Consider the following 20,464-nt stretch of genomic DNA (forward strand, 5'->3'; position numbering starts at 1 on the left):
TTGGCACGTTAATGGGATGGATTGACTCCCAGCCTGATTGGCTGCCGTGATGGGTTGTGACTGCCGTGGAGGATCTGCTCTGCAGGGGCCAGCCCCACAGAGCAGTTTTCCCTTCAGCTGCGCTCAGGTACACACTGAGCACACCCCTTGGGTACACGTGTTGCTAGTGGAGGTGGTTGGGTGGTGCTTTGGCACCTGCTCTGGCCTCCTGGGAGGTGCAGACCAAGGTCAGCCACCATCTGCGTTCTGCCAGGGGCCACCCAGAATGAGCTAAAAAGCTATCTGCCCATGGCTACTACCTGTGATGGGCTTGGAGGTGGCTGGGTGAGGCCAGGCCGCAAACCAAGGACGAATGCTGCTAGTGTTGGACCAGAGTCACTGAGCAAGAGGTACTGAGTACACAGAAACCAGATGCTGCTTGTTTGAGAGGTTTTAGGAAAGTTGGCAGCATGAGCCAACAGGCTGTTTGTATGGAAAAGCCACTGGAAACAGCGTGGGCGAGCTCACAGTCGGGTGGGGCAGGGTCTCATAGAATCACATGGATGGAGCCAACGGCATTAGCCAGGGTGATGGAGACTCAGATATAGCACCAACCTACTGGCTCCGTGGGGGCGTGCCTAGAAAAGGAACAGTGGCCTCTGCCAGCTATTCTCTCTGGGAGAAAATTGCCCCTCCAGCCCTCATCCTGAAGCCAGATAATTCAGTTCCCCTCTTGCATGTCCCTGGCATCTTTCCAGCTGCAGCCTCAGCATTTGAGCTCGGAGGGAGTGAGTCTAAGTAAGTCCATGCGTCTGTCCTTTAAGGTGAACACCGGGGACTCCAGCTCCGTCTCACTCGGCCACAATCCCCACTGTTTTTCACAGCCAGTAGTTATGGGGTGTTCTCTTTCCAGCACCGGAGCCCTGAGCTAAAGGGCCTAGTGTAGGGCTGGGACCCCTGGCTTCTTGGGGGTTCCTCTGTAACTGAGATATGCCTCCCAATTTTTTTTTATGTCTTTATTGATTTCAGAGAGAGGAAGGGAGAGGGAGAGAGAGAGATAGAAACATCAATGATGAGAGAGTCATTGATTGGCCTCCTGCATGCATCTCCTGGGGATCGAGCCCGCAACCCGGGGATGTGCCCTGACTGGGAATTGAACACAGTCTCTCCTAGATCATAGGTCGATGCTCAACCGCTGAGCCATGCCGGCCAGGCTGCCTCCCAATTTTTAGCTGCCACACTTGGGTGTGAGACCAGCCTGTTCTGCATCTGCACCCCTCCTACTAGACTCCACGTGGCTTCTTCTGTATATCCTTGGTTCAAGGACTTCTGTTCAGCTAGATCTCAGGTGGTTTTGAATGGTGACTGTTTTGTAGTTTAGTTGCAATTTTGATGCGGTTGTGGGAGGTTGTGAGTACCGTGTTTACCTATGCCACCATCTTATCTTATTGTCAATTTATTTTTTATTTTTTTTAACTGCACAACCTTTTGTTTTCCATTAAATTTATATTTGCCTTTTTAAAATGTGGTCAGCTTTCCATGTTCTCATCATGAATTTAGTCTCCCATTTGGAGCTAGTCATGACATCCACCCTCATCAAGTAAACGATCAATTTACGTCCCAGGAGTCTGAAGTTCCTGGGGGCTTCAAACCTGCCCCACTGTTTCTGATGCCAGAAAAATCAGCTCTTGCACTGGATCTTCCTTCCTACCCTCCTGGGCAATCTCCTTAGCCCCCTGCAGTGGATAACCTATTTCTCAGAGCTCATGTGTTCACTGTTCTTCATCTGTTCTCTCAATTTAGTTGAGCACTCCTTTCCCTAGGTTTTTGAGAAAGAAGTTCATATTCTTATTTTCGGCGATGTTGTATATAGATGGTGGATATAGAATCAGAGGTTAGAAACCACTTTTCTTAAAATTTTAAAGACATTACTCTGTCATCTTGGAGCTTTTAGAATTGCTACTGAGAAGTCTGAAACCACTCTGTCCTGATTTTTGGCAGAGGATCTGCTTTTTCTCTTAGGAACCTTGTAGCAGATTTCTGAAATTCCATGTGCCTTGGTCATTGTGCTGACTTTGGAAGCTATCAACACCTGCTCTTCTGTTCTGGAAAATTTTCTTGAATTATCAAAAAGTGATTTTTACTTTTCACATCTTTAACTTCAGAGGGCTCTTCCAAATTCTCGTAATAGCAGGTAGAACAGTCAGTGCAATGTCCTAAAAAAGTTAGAGTAACAGCAAGGAGGAGGGTGTACCTGGAACGAAGTGAACAAGGGCAATCGTGGAACCAGAAAGGTCAGAAAAGTAACGGGAGGGAGGGACCCACAGCATGTAGGGTCTGATGAAGCCCTGACTTGAAGTCACGAAGGCTGGCATCTAAGCCTAGCTTCATCCCTTATTTGGAATGCTCGCTCAACCTCTCTGAACCTCAGTTTCCCCATCTGTAACATGTCCTGTTTGAATCTTGAGGAACATTGCAGCTCTGATATTCTCACGGGTATTTATTTAACTGTATCAATCTTCTTTCCCCAAAGGGAGAAAAGTCACAATACTTCGATTTGCATGGAGGGACTTCATGCTTTTCTAAATGCCCGTGGGTGTCTGACCTCCACTTCACCCAACAGAACAGAACTTGGGCCCCTGGAGAAACCATAGATTTATAGTTAAGTGACTTGCCCAAAGTCACACGAGGAGGAGTTAGTGGCAGTGTCCAAGGAGGGCCTTTGGTCTTCCAAACTGAACTTTGATGCAGAAGCCATGAGCAAGTCAACCCTTTCAGCCGTGGCCAAGAGGAAGCTAATTCGTGAGAAGGAAAATGCTGAGCCCACCTGCAGAGTCTTTTGAACAAACCTGCTGCAGGAAAGGCCTGGGCTGGGAGTTAGTAAACCAGCAAAACATCATCACTCAGCAGGGGCTGATATTTGCATTTTGCAGCCCTTGGGCAGCTACCGGAATGGATCCACGAAGAAGAAGCCCCCAGCCAGGGTGGGTTTACAGCCACCTGGAGGGCTGACCATTTGGGCCTAGCCGTCCAGCTTTCTCTGCTGTTTGAGTGGATTTGTCATAGCAGGGACTAGCCTTCACTGAGTCCTCTCTGCTTTAATGGACAGTCCTCTCTAAATTTATTTAATTGATAATGAGAGGGAAGAGGCCACATTGATGGCACCCAAGTTCATTAGAGAGAGATCAGAGTGTGCCAGGAACCCAACATTTGCATAACTAGAAAGTATTGTTTTAAGGGAACAAGGACAAGGTTTTTCCATTTCAGAGTTGAAATACCCCACGATTAATTTCCTCCAGCCAGTACCTTAATGATATGAAAAGTAATCCAAATAAGTAATCAAGAAAATCAAAGTTTCCTAAGTATTTTAATATAATAATGAAAATGACACCCAATAATAGCAATAACCAGTTATTTTTTTTTTTGCAATTTTAAAATTTATTTTTATTGTTGAAAGTAGTATACAGATGTTACTTTTATCCCCATTGATTCTCCCCCTCTCCCCCCGCTCCCCAGGCCTTCCCTGAAATATTGTCTTCCATGGGCTATGCATGTATGCACATAAGTTCATTGGTTAATCTCTCCCCCTCCTGCCCTCTGAATTTTCTTATTTTTGCATTTTAAACTACGTGCCAGGCAGTGTGCTGAGCCTGTCAAAGCCTTATCTCATTTCGTAGCCAGAAAGCATCAGGCAGTATTCTCTCCACTTTACACTTGACTTAGGTGAGTTGCTGAAAGCTTAGCTCCACACCCGGAGTCACACAGCCAGTAAGGGGCAGAGCTGGACTTTGAACCCAGCTGTCAAAATGCAAATTCCAACCCTCTGAACTGTTCTACCACAGTACAGAAAGCCTTCTTTACTATTGTCAACTCTGAATGCCTTGTTGAGTGCAAGAGAAGAAGTTTATCTTTTCTTTCCTAGTCAGTAGAGGAGGGAGTCATTCATTTGGCAATTATTTTTAATGTGGTAAAATATACCTAACATAAAATGTACCAGCTTAACTGTTTTTAAGGGTGCGTTTCAGTGACATTAAGTACATTCATAAAGTGCAATCATCACCATTCTCCATTTCCAGAACTTTTTCAATATCCCCCAAAGAAACTCTGTACCCATTAAACACCATCGCCCCACTCCGTGAATTTGCCCTTTCTTGTTACCTCATATAAGTGGAATCATACAATAGTTGCCTTTTGTGTTGGGCATTTCATTTAGCATAATGTTTTCAAGGCTCACCCATGGTATAACGTGTCAGAATTCCCTTCCTTTTTACGCTGAATTATAATCCATTGCATGGATATGCCACGTTTTGTTTATCCAGGCATCTGCTGCTGAGTATTTGGGCAGTTTCTACCTTTTCGCTATCGCAGTTAATGCTGCTGTGAAGGCTGGTGGGCCAGTATGTGTTTGAGCCCCCGCCTTTAGTTCTTTTGGTAGCTCTGTGTTCAGCCGTGAGGACCTGCCAAACTGTTCCCCACAGTGGCTGCACCATTTTACTGTCCCACCAGCAGTGCACCAGGGTTCCAGTTCCCCTCCATCCTTCTAACTCTTGTTTTATTTGACAGTAGTCATCCTAATCGAGCGTGAAGTGATAGCTCACTGCGGTTTGATTTGTGTTTCCCTAACGATGAATGATGTTGAGCATCTTTGTGTGTTTACCAGTTGTTCATGCATCTTCTTTGGAGGAATGTCTGTTCGGGTTCTTTGCCCATTTTTGAATTGGGTCGTTCACTTTTGTGGTTGAGTGACAGGAATTCTTTACATATTCTGGATTCAGATATATGGTTTACAAATATTTTCTCTTTGTGGGTTGTTTTTTTCACTCTGTTTGTGGGTTGTTTTTCCATCCTCTTGATAATGTCTTTTGATGCCTAAAAGTTTTTAATTTGATGAAGTCCAATTCATGTGTCCCCCCCCCCCCCCGCTTTTGTTGCCTGTGGTTTCGGTGCCATATCCAAGAAATCATTGTCAAGTCCAATGTCATAAAGACTTTCCCTTATGTTTTCTTCTAAGAGTTTCTATAGTTTTAGCTCTTATATTTAGGTTTTTGATACATTTTGAGTTAATTTTTATATGTGGCATAAAGTAAGAGTCCAACTTCATTAATTTGAATTTGAATATCTAATTTGCCCAGAACCATTTGTTGAAAAGACTGGCCTTTCCCCAATGATTGGCTCCCTTATCATTTGACCATATATGCAAAGATTTATTTCTGGGCTTTATATTCTATTTCACCTATGTATATCTGTCCTTATGCCAATATCACACAATGTTGATAACTGTAGCTCTGTAATAAGTTCAAAAATCAGGAAGTGTGAGTCTTTCAGGAAAAGTTATAAAATTAAAATTAAAATATGGATTAGTCTCAGCTCAGTTAATGCAGAGGAGATGGCAATCAGGCCAGTCTGAAGACGAGAGTTCCTGTTAGCATTATCCAGGCTGCAGAATTCCTCAGAGGCTTGTGCCTACCACACTTTAGTCTTTTAGATGGAGGAAGGGAACAGCGATGGAGACCAAGGACAGTACTGGCAGAGGTGTGAATTGGTCCAATCTTTCTGTGGGGCATTTGAAAATAAGAATCATCACCCTTATCAATGGGCTACCATTTGACCCAGGAATGGTATGTACAGACAGAGTAATAACAAGTGGGCCTTAACCAAAATTTGCCTCCAAAAATGTTCAACCCAACATTGTTATATAGTGATAACAGCAAATTATGGTATAATCATACAGTGGGATACCAGGTGGCTGTTAGAAACATGCTGTTGAAACATATCTGTAGGCATGAAAATACGGTAATGATAACTATTTAAATTAAAAATAAATTATATGAACTATGCAATTTCACAATCATCAGATTTGGAAATCATGAAATATCCATGTACACACACGCATATTGGAGATTAGACACCATTCTTAATAGTGGTTGTATTAGGTCTGGCTCTCCAGAGGCAGTCCTGAGATAAGGATTTGTGTGCAACCAATTTATGAGGGATGTGCTTCCAGAAGCAACTGGTGAGAGATGGAGGAAACAGGATAGAAAGGGGGAGACTGCAAAGGAAGGATGCAATTTCAGGTCAACTCCCACGGGGGCAACTCTAGTCTGATCTCACGGCTTGTCCTGACCCAAGGCAAGGAAGCTGGGCTTTCAAACTCCCTCACCCAGGAGCCACTGGCCAACGACCACAGCAGGGGTGGCGGTGGGGGAGGGGCCAACAGCGGGGGTGGGGGGTGGGGTGGGGTGTGTGGGGGGGGTGTGAACTCCCAGGATTCTGGATAAAGCTGCTCTGGTAGCCTGAGGGCAGTCCCCCCCCTTCTGCCCCCCCCCATAGGTGCAGGCCATTAGGCTGAAACAATTACCAAAGTTGAGGAGGAAATGTGCAGAAATGATAGAAGGGGTTCTAGGGATCAGGTGGAACGCCCTATTTAGCATTCTCTAAATCTTTGTAGACAAGGGAAAGGCAACATTTTTGTTATAACAACATGTTATTTAAAAAAAATTATACATGGAAACAAATAGCTTTCAAAATCCTCTGCAATCTCACATCTATTTCATAGAAAGATGCTTAGTATTCTGTGACAAAAGGCTCTTTCTTGTGGCTGTACTGGCTGTTCCACCAATAATCTAATAAAGCTATGAGGCTTTGAAACCCTCATTCCAGGGACATAGTATTTGCAAACCATATATCTGATAAGGGATTAATACCCAAAATACATACAGAACTAGTACAGCTCAATAACAAAAAATGAAATAATCCAATTAAAATGGGCAAAGGATCTGAACAGACATCCAACCAGAGAAGACAAACAAATAAAAGGCCAGCAAGTACATTAATTGCCAGGAAAAGGCAAATCAAAACCACAATGAGATATTACCTCCCGCTTGTTAGAGTGGCTATAACAAAAAAGGCAAGAGATAAGAAATGCTGGCTGGGAGAAGGAGAAAAGGGAACCCTGGTGCACTGTGGGTGGGAATGTCAAGTGGTACAGCCAACAGTGTGGAGGTTCCGCAAAAAATTAAAACCAGAACTACCATTTGACCCAGAAATTCCACTTCTGGGTATATATACAAAGGAAATGAAATCTATCTCGAAGAGATATATGCACACTCCCCAATGTTCACTGAAGCATTACAATAGCCGAGATGTAGAAACGACTTAAGTATCCATCGACTGGTGAATAAAGAAAGAAAATGTGGTGTGTGCATACAATGGAATATTATTCAGCCTTAAAAAAGATGGAAATCCTGACATTTGCAGCAAGATGGTTGGACCTTAAGGACATCATACTAAGTGAAATAAGCCAGTCAGAAAAAGACAAATATTGTATGATCTCACTTTTATGCAGAATCTAAAAAAAACAAAACTCATAGAAACTGAGAGTAGATAAGTGGTTGCCAGGGGCTAGGAAGGTGGGAAAAATGGAGAGATGGAGAGATATTGGTTAAAGGATACAAACTTCCAGTTATAAGATGAATAAATTCTGGGGACCTAAAGTATAGCATAGTGACCACAATGAACAATACCGTACTGTATACTTGAAAGTTGCTATGAGAGTAGGGCTTAAATGTTCTCACCATAATAACAAATAGTAATTATGTGAGGTGAAGGATGTGTTAACTAACCTCATTATGGTAAATATTTTAAACGTATGCATGTATCAAATCATTGTGTATGCAATGCTATATGTCAAATATACTTTAATAAAACTAGAAAAAATCCTCATTCCAGGGACTAATGCATATCTTTAATAGTAATAAATACAATGAGTACAACAGTGATGACTTTTGGAATCATTAATGTTTGTAATAATAGTAACACATATTGGAACCCTCTATGGGCTGAGTTTTGGGTGAAGCACTTTACATACTTCAATAATCCAATCCTCATAACAATCCTTTGAGTTAGGTGCAATTATTATACCCATTTCCCTGATGAGAAAACTAAGGCCAAGAGAGGTTCAGTAATTTGCTTACAAGGCAGAGCTTGGACTCAAGCCAGGTTTGCCTGGTGCCAAAACTCATGTTCAGAAACATTGTGACGTGCAAGGTTCCAACCCATGTGCCTCTCCACTGACATTTTAAGAAATGTAAATCTTGAATTCTGATCTTGGCCCATTTCTTCTGTTGTGCTCCTTTTTATATGTAATTCTGAGAATAATTCACTGTTGGTTTTCCCAGCCTCCTTGGACAAGCCATTTTAGCTTCTTTCTGTTCATAATCTCTTGGGAGAAAGGTTGAGGTATTTGTAAAATTATGAGCAAAACCCATCATTGTCTATAAGGAATACCTGCCCCAGCATACTGGGTTGAGCATTTTATAATATATTCACACTTCAATCATTGCATTCCTTAAATGATAGCTTTCTCTGATCTAAGGGGAAACCTTACATTTTTGTCTGCTGCAAATATACATGGTAAAAATGGCCAGAGGCCAAGAGGCATATTTTAATGTGAGAAAAGCATTTTCTAGGACAGTAGAATAGGGTGATGATTTTAGAAATTGCCAAATAGGATAAATGGGTGGCTCCCTCCTCTTCTTTAAGCATTCTTCTATCATGGTCAGCCTGTGTCTAAATTCCTGGCACAGAGCTCTCTATGACACGGGTGAAAAGAAGCAGGTGGAAAGATAGAAACAAACAGCTCAGAAGACACAGAGAGGATTACTTCCACAGGTTAAACTTCTATCCAAAGATCAATTTGCTCATGCAACACATAACTTGCCAGATTTCTGTTTGCTTATGTTTGAGGGAAAAAACAAGTTCAGCTGGGCTGAATGTAGCGATTAGTTAAATGACTCAGACATGTATTATAGAAAACCCCCCGATTCCAGGTGGAGTTGGGAGGTTGGGGTTTGCTCAGTGCCGCCTGATAACAACTTTCTGCTCGACTGATGGCTACTAATTCTGACAGCCGCGCGTGAATGCCAGTCACAAATGGAAACAGGCCTGCCAGCTCTAGGACCCAGTAAGCTGGTTGCCAGGATCATATTGTCAAATATGTGTGTTGATCCCAAATCTAGGCTAAAGAGATTTAATTGCATTCTGGACGGGAAGCACTGGTGCTTGGAGTTGGTCCTGTTTGGGGTTTGCAAGAGAGACAAGAGGAGGGGAAGCGAAGCACGGGGACCTCGGGGGATTGAGAGCATCGCAGCCCCGACAGGTGCGGGGAACAGCCCTCGTCTCTGTGAAGAGGGAGGGGGGTATCTAAGCCCTCGCCTCTGTGAAGAGGGAGGGGGGTATCTAAGCCCTCGCCTCTGTGAAGAGGGAGGGGGGTATTTAAGACCAAGGCGGGAGGAAATGAGAGCACCAAGAGATGCTTAAGCTGCCCCAAGAAACGGGCCAGGGAGTAGATTGTGCTTGTCTCCATCGGGAGATGGCTGCACCCCAACAGAAAGATGGAGCCCCCAGACTTCCTTCCCTCCCTCCTTTTTCATCCCATCGGCCTTGGTTTGGTCTTCAGACGAGGTGGGAGGCCCCACAGAGCCCACCCGCGCTGTGAAGCGTGCACACGAGCGCTCACAACGTAAACGCTTCCCCCCTGCACCTGTTCAAGGCCGGTGGCTGGGAAGCGTCTCACTCCCTGTTCTCGTGGGGCGCTTGCTCTGTGGGTACCTCTGGGGCCAACGAGGCTAGGGTTTTGCTTTGTCGGTTTGTATGTTTTTTATTTTGTATTTCAGATATGCAAACAAGGCTTGCAGAGGACAAAGGATCTGGGTGGCAGTCTAGCGTTCTGCTTCAACTCATGGGCTCAAATTCTAGGTCTGCCGCTTGGCAGGTCAGCGGGTGATTTGGGCGCGTTTCAAGCTCACTAAACCTCTGCTGGGTTTCCTGTACCGTGGGCGTGAGGACAAGCTCACTGATGCCGTAGCATTTACTATTAGGGTTACGTAGGATGACCCATGCAAAATGCACTATATTTAATGTAGATTTATTAAGCACCTTCCATAGCCAGGTAATGTCCTAGGTACTACATAGCCTTGTTTTTTTTGCCCCTGGGTGACAAACACAGCTAAGCTTGGCAGTGACTGACCTTTGTTGACTGTCTACTGCGTGCCAAGCCCTGGGCTTATCTTTTACACACACATCTCGGTCTGTCAGACAGCACCCCGAAGAGGGTACTATTTTTATCTCCATCACGCAGATAAGGAAACTGAGGCTTAAAGAGAGAAATTGAATAACTTGCCCAAGGTCACACATTCAGGGGGTGGCTGAGCTGTGATTCGTTCCACCGTTTCTATCAACAAATTTTGAGCACCTGCTATTGTGTGAAAGGTGGGGAGTGCAGGATGGACAAACAGGATAGTCTCTGGCTCCCAACTGCTTGCGTCCCAGCCGGGAGGCAGGCACCGTGAACTGGGCAACAGCAACTTAGTGCCGACGGCGACAGCTTCTAGGAGGGCGCCGTGTGAGGCGAAGGGCGGGATCCGACCTGGTTTCAGGGAGCGACACTTAATCTGAGGTCTGAAGGACAGTGGGAATCTGAGCCAAAGGGCGGGTGTGAAGAATGTTCTAGGCTGGGGGCTGTTTTCACGGTGTACTTGCTCCCCGAGACTGTCCTTGCCGTCTGTTAGGAAGCAGCGCTGGCTCCCCCCGGCTGTGGCGCCTCCAGTTCCACACTCTGCCAGCCCCGAGCCCTGCCAGATGCCTTTTCTCAGTTAAGAGGGGCTGTGACATCCTTTCCCAGGATGAATCTTTTTCCCGGACGGTAGGCTTGTGATTGGCCCTTGGCAAATTTCAATACTGAAGGCAGTGTGTGTGTGTGTGTGTGTGTGTGAGATGTGCGGTGTGCTGTGGCTGTAAAAATGCCATTTCCAACCATATCTCTTAACCTTCCCAATTCTCAGCCCTTTTGCAGTGAGCAGGGAGTAGGGATGGTGTGAGTGACAGAAAGAAAACTGGTGAGCTCCTGGCAGTGGGACCTGAGCAACACACCTCCCTTCTCAGCCACAAACAGAGAAACGCTCTCAGCATCAGGGCCGAGGAACACCGAGCTGTCAGACAGGCCAAGCGGAATACCACGGCTGTTTTCATGGTTTTCCTTTGGGGACCAGGATGGACAGCATTCTCAGGCCTGGGGAGCTTTGAGTTGAAAATGGTGTGCGTGTGTGAGAATTCTTTTCTCATTTTTCCCATTCAATTCTATTAAACATCTTGTGACCCTTGGCTAGGAACTAGGATCTCAGATATTAAAAAGACTCCTCCTTCCCCTCCCCCAGCCCTCCAGGACTCCTAATCTAATGCAGAAAACTGATGAGTGGAAATAAGCAACTTTAACAGGAAATAAGCAACTTTAAATTGTGCTCAGTGTCCACCACAGAGCCTGCCCCGTAACAGACACTTAATAAAGCTTTGTTGAACAATTGAGGGCCTGCCTGAATGAATGAATGAATGAAGTTCTGTGAGGAAGAACTAGGCAGACTCCAGTGTGCAATTTGGGAATTATATTGTTAAATTTGCACTGAAAATTGGGGGTTGATGTATATAGGACTTGACTGGATAAAAAAGAAAAAAGAGACATATGAAGTCATGGGGAAATCTTGAGATTCAGGTTCAGGGGGCTGATTTTAAAACCTGGACCGTGTCTCTGCCTGCCTTAGAATGCTGTGGCGGGGGCTATAGCCTTCTACAGTGGTGCTCAAAATTGAGTGTCTTTTGGAATTGCTTGGGAAGGTTGTTAAAACCCTACCCACAGTTTCTGACTCAGTAGGTCTGTGTGAAACCTGAGAACCTGCATTTCTAGCCATTTCCCATGTGATGGTGATAATGTTGGTTCTTTGAGAGCCTCTGAGAGAGTGTCTAGAGAAAGAGCTCTGTACTCAACCACTTGAGTTTAGGGTTGCCAGATAAAAAACAGGGCACTTAGTAAATCTGAATTTCCTACAAACATTTTAAAAAATATAATTATGTCCCATGCAAGAGGCTACATCTGGCAACCCTACTGGGCTTAATTCTCAGCATCGCCATGGGGAAACCATGTTACTTAAGGCAAGTCATTCCAACTTTTTGAGTTTCAGTATACACATCTACAAAAAGGGGATGGTAATAATGCCACCTGTCTCCTAAAGTGCTTCCCACGATGACACAATCACATAAAGGACTTAACACGAGCCTGGCCTAGAGCAGCACTCAGTAAATGTCAGTGGTTATGATTCACCGTTAACCTCAAGTGAGTAACTTTTTGGAGAAAAACACACTATGCAGGGAGTGCTTTGTAAAAAGATGCTGTGATTCAGTCTTTTTATTTTCCAGGAAGAAATATTTCTCTTCTTAGAAAAAGTCCTTTATAATAGATTATAAAACATAAGTTGGCTGATGGCATCTAAAAGCTTTCCTTCCAACAACATCCACCCTGGCCCAGGGCAGGATTTGGTGGTCCTCTCTGTGTTGTGCCAGGGGCTAAATTTCTGAGACCTGCTGGCCAAGACAGGCCTCCAAGGGTAGGGCTAATACCTGCCTCTGAGAAATAGTCCCTCTCAATATGCTGTTTTCTATAAAAAAAGAGGGAAAGAGGGAAGGAAGGGAGGGAGGAGGGGAGGGAGGGAAGGGGAGAGAATGCTTTTAATGTGAATTCAATTTAAGTGTGACTTGATCTCTTGCAATTAAACTTTTCCCCTCAATTATTCCAAATTTATATCTAGCTGGTTAAACTACTATCTTAGCATCACCAAACGCAAAGTTGGAAGGGGTCTTAGATATGACCTACTTGCCCAACTTCCATGTAAATGTGTGTGTATTTATGTTATGCTTATACATATGAATCCAAAGCCAGGAGAAGGTTGGGGTGCTAATTTCCCCTGTACTGCATGGAATCGTGGCCCCTTTTGGAAGTCAGGGAGTTGATGAGGGTCAGCCTGCAACGCTCCTTGGTAGGTAGGCTGAGTGACGTGGTGGGCTTGGCATGGGACTGGAATGTCTGGACGTTTCGTTGGCCCTTGGTGAAATATAGTTGACTAGATCAATACTTTTCAACCTGTAGATTGTGACCTATAAGTGGGTCATGAAATCAATTTAAAGAGTCATGACCAGGTTTTTGGTTTTTTAATAAAAAAAATAGAAAATTACAAGATGAAAATAGAGTGTATTACACTGTATACAGTAAGGGTATATATTGTATTGTGAAACCTATGATATATATATATATACATACATACATACATAGATATATTATAAATATGAACACACACAGTCATGGGACATGGTCAAAAGAATCTGGAAGTGACCAGAGTAGGTAATACCTGAGACCCCTTCCAACTTTGCAGTTTGGTGATGGTAGGACAGTGGTTTTTAACCAGGGGCAATTTTGTTCTCCAAGGGAGATTTGGCAATGTCGAGGCTTTTTTTAAAATCCTCACCTGAGGATATTTTTTTCCATTGCTTTTCAGAGAGAGTGGAAGAGAGAGAGAAAGAGAGAGAAAGAAACATTGGTGTGAGAGAGACACATCGATTGGTTGCATCCCGCACAAGCCCCGATCGGGCTGGGGATCAGGCCTGCAACCCAGGTACGTGCCCTTGACCGTAACTGAACCCAATCCCTGCAGTTCGAGGGCTGACACTCTGCCCACTGAGCAAAACCAGCTAGGGGGTTAGGGCAATGCCGAGACATTTTAAATTGTCATAAATTTTGGGGGGGAAGGAGAGGGTGTACTATTGACATCTAGTGGGGAGAGGCCGGGGTGCTGCTCAAAATCTGACAATGCAGACAGCCCCACAGCAGAATTCGCTACCCCTAATGCCGCCAGTGAGGAGGCTGAGAGACTGTGCTGAGAGTGCGTATGGACAGAATCACTCATCAATAGTAGCTTCATAACTACTCGCCCACGTTTATTGAGCACTTAATATATGCGGGCGCCCTTCTACGTGCTTCCATGACTGAGCTCTCCGACCAGCTGCAGCGTGTGGGAGTGAAAACCATGTTCCCATCCCCGTTTTCAGAAGGGGAAGCGGAACAGAATGATTCAGGGCCGCCCGGGTTTCATAGGTTCCCGAATTGGGATTCAAGTCCAGGAACTCTGGTTCCAGATTCCTTGAATCAGCACCTTATATTTCTGTTTCCAAAGCCTTTTATGAGTGGTAAAATATATGTAACATAAAATTTGCCATAATTCAGTGGCATTAGGACATTCGTGATGCTGTGCAACCATAGCCACTATCAATTCCTATGCTTTTTAATGACCCCAAACAGAAACTCTGTACCCATTAAGGGGTCACTGCACATTCCCTCCTCTCCTCAGCCCCTGGGAACCTCTAAACCTCTTTCCTGCCTCTATGATGTTGCCTTTCTAGATATTTCATATAAATGAAATTGTATAAGATGTGGTCTTTTGTGTCTGGCTTCTTTCACTCAGCCCACTTTCAAAGTTCATCTCCGATGTGGCATGTACCAGAACTTCATTCATTTTTATGGCTGATTAATATTCCATTGACTCTATATAGCACATTTTATTTATCTGTTGATGGACACTGGGGTTGTTTCCACCTTTTGGCTATTGTGGCTAAGAATGCCATAAACTTTTACACAGATTGTGGAAACTGGTTATGTCATTGAGAACAGAGAGAGACTGAAATTGTTTTGGTCTCAGGTACTGGGCCCAAAGATCAAATGAGAGTACATTGTCTCACCCTTATTCTCATTTGATCTTTACAAAAACCCCATTATGCTCCCCCATTTTTGCACACAAGAAGAACAGAGAGGGTGGGTCACCTGCACAGACAGGGTCACATAGTCTGTCACAGCACATCATTCTTTGTCACAAAGAAGAAAAGTGTGTGCATGTGACTCAGTGGAACTGAACGGTGGCTGCCTTCTGGAGTGGGAGCTGAACTTAATTCTGATTTGCACGGAAATCGTGGGGGCAAAGTTCCTTCAATACTCATATCATACGACATCCATAGGTGCTACATTTATAGGTGTGTGAAGAAGCTCACAGATAGGAATACAGAGCGTTCGCATTGTGCAAGAAGAAATCAATATTCAGTGCTCTGGTTTTCACTCCTTCAGCACTGAGGAGGGCCTACTATGAGCCAGGCATGGAATATGGCAGGCGGAGGCCTGGACCAGTGAACACACAGTGAGCCAACATATAAGCATCCGGACATTGACAAGGGCGGAGAGGCACATGTTACTCTGTAAACCTGCTCATTGACTGTACTGATGTCCTCGAGAAGAAGATGCTGGGCCCTGAGCCTAGGGACCTAACTTGACCCCTGAAACTTCCAGACTCACTGTGTTCCCCAAAATGACAATGAACTTATTGCTCAGAATTGAGCATAATGTCTTCCTGTGATCGTTGGGGTCCCTTTCGTTGGGAGGGACAGAGCCTAAAGCTGGATGCGTTCATGTCCTGCTTTGTCCCACTCACACTTCCTCTCTGCAGTGCTGTCAGTTAAGGAAAATACGTTCAGGGTTCAAGGTTATCTTCACTATCAAGAATTAGCAGACTTTTTCTATAAAGGGCCAGATAGTGAGTGGTTTCGACTCTGCCGGTCACACAGTCCCTGATGGAATTACTTAGCGCTGCTATTACGACATGAAAGCAGCCAGAGGCCACACACAAATGAATGGATGTGGCTACGTTCCAATGAAACTTTACTTATGGACCCTGAAATTAAATTTCATTTCATTTTCACATCAGCAAATATTACTTTAAAACTTTTAGAAATCATAAAAATGGTTCTTACCATGCTTTCCTCATGGGTGGAAGGCAGATTTGGCCCACGGGCCATAGATCATCAACCTCTGCTCTGTATCATTCCTCGGAAAGGGCCCCCTGCCTCTGAGCGCCTCCCGTTTTACTCCAGGCAACTCACTGGATCCTAAGGGAGCTCATTCCATTTTCAGAAAGGCATGGTTTTCAGAAAATATCCATCTTGTATTAAGTCATAATATATCTTCCTATGTTCAACACTCATTCAACAAACATTTTTAAAAATTTACATATTTTAACTGTACATGAAATAAGTTTTGGAATACACCTAAAGGTAGAGAGAAAAGTGTGACAAACCCCGATGTGCTCATCACCCAGCTCTGCAATTATCAACATGTGGCCAGTCCTGTTTCATATCCACCCTCCACTCACCCTTCCCACCATGCATGGATTCTTTAAAAAAAATTTTACAGTTGACATACAGTATTATATTAGTTTCAAGTGTACAACACAGTGATTAGGCTTTCACATAACTTATGAAGTGATCCCCCAGTAAGTCTAGTACCCATCTGACATTGTATATAGTTATTATAACATTATTGACTATAGTACCTACGTGCTGAATTCATTTAAAGAAAATCCCAGAAATCATATCATTCCATCAGCTAATGATTTCAGTACACATCTCTGAGAGATAAGAACTGAAAAATTTTACCAAGTTGCCATGATCACACCCCCAAAAATCAACACTAATTTCTTAATATCCTTTCTACCCAGTGCCCAAGTTTCCTTGACTCAGTTTCTTTTACAGTTGATTTGTTTAAATCCAGATTAAAATAAGAACCACACGTTGCATTTAGTTAGTAAATCTTTTAAGTCTCCTTTTAAAATAACAGGCTTATTGAAGTACAATTGGCATATAATAAACTGCACATAGTCCACGTGTGTGCTCTGATAGGCTTGGGCACATCATATAACCATGAGCCTATCACCACGGTCAAGACAGTGAAAGTTTCTCTCACCCCAAAAGTTTCTTTGTAATCTCCTTTCTGTACCTCCCACCTCACCTCAGCACCCCCCACCTCCTGCCACCACTGATTTGCTTTCTGTCATTGTAGATGAGTTTGCATTTTCTAGAGTTTTATATACACGAAATCATACAGCATGTGCTGTTTATTGTCTAGCTTCCTTGCACTTGTGATTGGATCAAGAGTAATCCATCTTGCTGGGAGCATCAATAGTTTATTCCCTTTTATTACAGAGCAGCCTTCTATAGGATGGATATACCACACTTTATTCATCTGGTCACGTATTGAACATTTGGATTGTTTCTAGCTTTTGGCTATTATAAGTAAGTCTGCTTAAAGAATGAAAAGATAAGCCACAGACTGGGAGAAAATATGTAAAAAGCATACATCCAGCACAGCACGTGTATTCAGAGTACAGAAAGAACACTTAAAATTTAATAAGAAAACAAACAACCCAATTAGAAATGAGCAATAGATTTAAACAGCCCCATCACCAAAGAAGATATACACATGGCAAAAGTTAGATATGCACTGTGATAGACAGCTTAAGGCCCCCCCCCCCCCCAAAGATGTCCACGAGCGAATCCTTGGAATCTGTGTACCTGTCACCTTACATAGGGAAAGGGACTTTGCAGATAAGAGTAAATGAAGGATTTTGAAATGAGGGAAATTATCCTGGAGATTCTGGGTAGCCCAGTGTAGGTTCTTACGAGAGGGGAGGCAGGAGGGGCAGAGAGAAAGAAGCTTCAGTGCTGGGTTTGGAGAGGAAGAAGGGGCCACAGATCGAGGAATGCAGGCGGCTTCTAGAAGCCAGAAAAGGCAAGAGGATGGATTCTTCCCAGGAACTTCAGAAACAACGCAGGCCTCTGGCACTTTGATTTAGCCCAGTAAAGCACTTTTTGGACTCCTGACCTCCAGAACTGTAATATAGTAGTAACTTTAAATTGTTTCAAGCCACGAAGTTCGTGGTAATTAGTTACAGCAGCCAGAACAAATGAGTTCATACACCTACATATGATCCAGCCATTCCATTCCTTCTAGAGAAGAAAACATGCACATTCGTACACAAATGTTCTTAACTCTTTTGAAACCTGTAAGAGTTGCCTTCCCCTCTTTGATTTCTGCCATTTATAACAAATACCTATTGAGTGCCTATCACATTCCTGACCCTACTCTTTAGAGATGTAGAGTAAATACATAATACCTCTTATCTTTCTTTATGACATATTTGATGCCTGCTCACAGGCCCTGGAGTTTCTTCCCTGGCTTCTAGGCTAAACAAGCTCTGTTCTTCCAAGTGATCTTCATTTGTGTGCAAGTCCCTCAATAGGAACTGTGATCCCCAGAATTGGACTCAGAAACCAGGTGTGGTTTGCTCAGGGTAACTCAGGATATTGTGTGTAGTGAACATGCATTCTTTTTTTTTTTAATCTTTATTGATTTCAGAGAGAGGAAAGGAGAGGGAGAGAGAGAGAGAGATAGAAACATCAATGATGAGAGTCATTGATCGAGCCCACAACCCGGGCATGTGCCCTGACTGGGCATCGAGCCCCTGATCGCCTGGATCCTAGGTCGACGCTCAACCGCTGAGCCACACCTGGCCGGGCGTGAACATGCATTCTTCAAGTTCCCAAGATTCTTCTACTTCTCTGGGCAATGACACCTCAGTTTTCACTTGGGGCACCATCACCTCACTTTCTAGATCAGATGACTTTGTTGCTGCTGTTACTGACCTCACTCCGGAGCAACAGGGCAGCCAAGTGTCTGGACTTGGCTGATTAGGGAACTCCATCATCTTGGTGAGGGACACTGGTCCAGGCATGGGCCTAAGCTGGGTCGCTGTGGAAATGCTTGGGCTGTCAAATCACTCATCGACAGGTTTCTGGGTGAACACAAAATCAGAGTAAAGGCATTTAGGTTATCTCCGATGATGTTAACTCAGGCTAGGGGAATCATTCTCACTTGGGGACATATTTGGAGACACCTGGGAAAAGTCTGGCAGTGTCAATGACTCCATTCATTGGTTTGATCAGTGCATAGGGACACATCGGCCTGGTGTCAGTTGGCTGGGCCATTGGCAACGAACTGAGACTGGCTTTGAGCTCTCTGCATGTCCCCTGCTTAGGTTTCCAAGCTCTCTGAATCTGACCCACTTTACCTACGCAGCTACTTCTTCCACCCCTGTACTCCTGCAGTCAGAGATCTGTCTGCCTTACCAAATCCAGACCAGTGTCTACGCCCTGCTCAGCTTTTCTGTGTCCGCTGAGATTCCTCTGACTCTCCCATCTCCAGTGGCCTCTTCACTCTTCTAACTGTGCTGCTATTAAAGACAAAATCATGGTGAACACAAGCTTCTCCCTGCTACCCTGGTTTTTCTGACCACATTTCAGGAACGTTGAGGTCAGATGAACCTCCTGTTTATAGTCCTTTGATCAATATTTACTGTGTACTAAAGGTTCGAGATAAACAAGGTCCCTGTCTTCATGGAAGTTGCAATATAGTGACTGGGAAAAGGTAACAACCAAGCAAACAAGGTAATGGGGGAACGAGCAATGGGAGGAAGGGCCGAGTTGATAGGATGGCAAAGAAGGCTTCTCTGAGATGGTGGCATTTGACCGGACGCATGACTAATAGATCGATCGGCTTCTTTTCCTCTTTGTGGTGTTAGCTTGGTGCTTTATGGCAGAGACAATGACCAGCAGAATTTTAAACTTCCTTTCTACTTGTGCTTTTGCCAAATTCCTTCCAAATTGCCTTAAGGGACCCAGTAGAATATGGCAGACAGCCTGTGAGGGGGCCCCCAATGCTCCACACATCCTGGTATTTATGCCCTTGAGTGTTGGCTGGACGCCCTGACTTTCTTTTAACAAACAGAATATTGCAGAAGTGATGGAATGTCACTTTCAAGTTCAGTTTAGAGCATGCCTATGGCTTTTATCCTAGCCTCTCTCTCTCTCTCTCTTCTCTCTCTCTCATCACTCACTCCATGTGAAGCCAGCTCCCATGTCATGAGGCAGCTCTAGGTAGACATCCACATGGCCAGGCCCGAGGGCTCTGGACTGCCAAAATCCACTGAGTGACCTTGGACATGGATCCGCCCCCCCGCCCCCAGGTTGAGTGTTCAGCTGAAATTGCAACCCTGGCTGAGAACTTAACCACAACCCCATGAGCAACCTTGAGCCAGAGGCCCTCAGCCAAGCTACATCCTGGTTCATGATCAAACAGAAACTGTGAAGTAATAGATATTTGCTGCTTTAAGCCACTAAGGTTTGGGTGATTTGTTACACAACAATAGATAACTTTAGAGCCAAACAGGTGTGACCATCTGTAGGTATGAGTTTGTCTCTCTACTGATGAGTGAGGCAGATAGCATTGTATCCAGGCAAATATTCTTCATTAGGTTCCCTTCAAGGAGCCCCAATTATGGCCTTTTAAGCCATTTTACACTGAACTGTAATTGTCTATGTGGTGAGTTATTGACATTACTAGAATGTAAGCTTCCCAGGGAAACCTGAATGTTTTCTTTCTTTTCTTACTCCCAGTACTTCATTATCACAATTAACACGCTGAGAATTGAGAACTCACTAATTTCCTTTACCTTTATAACAACTCTGCGAGAAAATATTATTATATCATCATTTTATAGATGCAAAACTGAGAAAAAAAGAGTTAGCTTGCCTAAAGTGATGTCACATGTAAGTGACTGAGCCAGGATTTGAACCCAGGCAGTCTGGCTTCAGAGTTCGTAATACACACATGTGTTTAAGTACGTAAGGCAGTGAAACTCATGCGTGACTTCTGAATACTATCCCTGGG

The sequence above is a fragment of the Miniopterus natalensis genome, chromosome 3, assembly GCF_054644295.1.
Source record: "Miniopterus natalensis isolate mMinNat1 chromosome 3, mMinNat1.hap1, whole genome shotgun sequence".
Lineage (NCBI taxonomy): Eukaryota > Metazoa > Chordata > Mammalia > Chiroptera > Miniopteridae > Miniopterus > Miniopterus natalensis.